This window comes from Glossina fuscipes, unplaced genomic scaffold (genome assembly GCF_014805625.2).
Source record: "Glossina fuscipes isolate IAEA_lab_2018 unplaced genomic scaffold, Yale_Gfus_2 114, whole genome shotgun sequence".
NCBI lineage: Eukaryota > Metazoa > Arthropoda > Insecta > Diptera > Glossinidae > Glossina > Glossina fuscipes.
Window position 1 is genome coordinate 5,431,857 of NW_023998457.1, and position 2,821 is coordinate 5,434,677.

Consider the following 2,821-nt stretch of genomic DNA (forward strand, 5'->3'; position numbering starts at 1 on the left):
ACATAGGTCCCACATTCATATTAAACATAGTATATTCATATAAACATATTAACAAGAAAATCTGCTTTAATACAACTGTGTAAGAACAGTTCAAGAGACATTTTAAACATTTTTCGCTTACCTTTCGACCTTAACGTAAAGATTGGAAGAAGACAGGGGAAGCAAAAAGGGTATATGATAATTAAATAGAGAAGATTGCAAAGGATAAAACGGACAATTTCAAAAACCGTTACATGATAATGAGTCAATTGTGGTTAAACATAATTCTTCGTAAGCAAATTAAATGATTACGTAGAAGTATAACAAAAAAAAATCGAATTAAGCAACAAATACCTTATGGATTTCGTTAACATATTCCTCTTATTCTTAAGATATTTGTCTTCTGTTGTGCTGATAAAAGCATTGAAAAGCATTTTTTTTTTGAAGACCTTTGTACACACAAGTGGGTTATACTAAGTTTGTACGAATGCATATATTCAACGCCAAGGAAAACCTAAAATAGGTCCACGGCTTATTATGCCGATAGATTGGGAAGTACTTTCTGAATCGATCTAAGTTTTGTCTGTTCGTCTGGCCGTCTTGTTCTTATTCCTATTAGATTATTTGATACAAATTTAGTAGGCTGATATATTTTGGCCAAAGAACAAACGCTATTGGAAATGGATGGGATAAGACTATTTTTGCGATAAGGTCTCGTATTGGGTTCTATATACCCACCACCGAAAGATGAGGGAGATGAGGGAGGGAGGGGGTATTTATTTTGTGAAAACGTTCACCACGCCCAGACGAAGGCTTCAGAAACCTCATAAAGTACATATTTATATTCTTGCACAGCATCAAATTCTGAAACTATTTAAGAATTGGTATTGAAATGGGAGTCTGCAGTACCGGTTAAAGTGAGATCACTTGTCCTTTCAAAAGGAACAAAAAATTGTTTTTTTGCACAAAGTTCCTACAGAAAAATCTACGAAAAGAACGCACATTCTATGGGCGACAGCGCAGTCCTTGTACAAAAGGTAGGACAAAATTACCACGCCGATTCAAAATTATTGTTTATCAAAGTTTAATTTTCTTTCACAAAGAAGCAAGTAAGTAGAAGCAATTCAGTAACCCTAAACCCTGTAAAGTGTATATATTCTTCGCCAGCCTTAAATTCGCGGCGCATTAAAGTATGGCCTCCTGTTTGTCTGTCCGTATGTACTTTCACGCGACTGTATAGTATTTGAGGTGAACATTCTTCTGTTCGCAAAAATGAAGATACCGAATAAAAATTTGCAAAACGTTTCGAAAATGACTCGCACCAATCAATGGATAGGCGTACAACGCCCACGCGCTTGCGAACACCTTTGCTTCCTGTGGTTTCTTTCAATCATAAACTATAACAGAAACACCTTCTACTTTTATTTTGACGATATAGAACAAGTTAGCGCCCACTCCTTTTTTTAGCTTTTTTTAGGATAACATTGACGGATATAAAAGATTCGATCACGACCGCACATAATTTTCTTACATTTTTTTTTTTTTTTTTTTTTTAATATGACCGATAACGCAGGGGATGTCCTTTATTCGTGTAATACGGTAATCGTCACAAAGAGAAAAGGAAAGAGAAACAAATGGGGAAATAGTGACCACAGCTTAGTTAGTTCGTGCTCAATCGGTACGTGTTATACCTTTACCGACTAAGCACTCGCCATAGCTACGGCCTACGAAAACTCAATTGCGCTTGAGATGCGAACACTGACTGATGACTTGGTGATTGCGGTTCGTACCCACTCGACTACTCGGACGGATCTACTCGCTTTAACACCAAATGGGCATTGGAGTGTTTGATAGCGACTCTTGTGACGAAAAATACTACATTTGATGGAAAATTACAAAAATTACGACAAGACAACGAATTGCTTTCTGGTTGACTAATGACCTGTCACACTGCCACAGTATATTACTTAAGTTTAACTCACAATTTACGATTTGTATTTTACAGCAAGCAAAATCCTGCATTTACTCTAATAGAGAGAGTGTTATAGGCGGACTTAGAAATGTGCGAAATCACTAAAAGACTTAGGCTTCAAATTTGTTAAGAGTTACCAGCAATTACAGTCTATCTAACAAGCACCGGAAAAAATTGACTTTAACTAATGAACTGGAATAAAACAGTGTTTTAGGCGTTTTGCGTTAAATTACCGATGTAGCAATCCCCCACACGAGAAAGCAGGCAAGTTCTCTTTTGATTTTTTTGCCTTATATGTACAAAGTATTTTTTTCTTCTTAACCTGTATAACATGGTACTCAATAAGTTTGCAGGATTGCATATAGACCGCGGTAGTATTGACAAAGCTGTCTGGGTTTTAGATAGCATCAATCAATGCGTCAAAATTTCATAACATTTCGAACATTAGTTTGCAAACTACAGGTGTTTCAGTGACGCTACTTTTTTAATTTTCAAAATTCTGAAATTCTGAAAATCCGAATTCTTTATGTTGAACGAAAGCTTTGTTTTTGAATGCGAAGAAATATTGATTAAGAAAACAATGATTGAGCAAGTGTTATTTGGATTTTGCTCCATTGGGACGAATGGTGTACAAAAGTGGTTTGATGGTAAACGGTAATGATACTGAACGCTGCAATCGCGCATTGTCGACAGTTGTTCCAAAAAATAAAAAACATGAAAAAAACGCTCAAGGGCTTTTGGAAGGTCTACCATTGCAGCTGTACGAGATAGCTATCACCTTAATGATATCAGAGGGAAGTGTATTCACCTTCGTGCGTTAACGTTTGTCCCCGAGAAGACTCTGTTCGAAGTGAGTATACCTTTTTATCG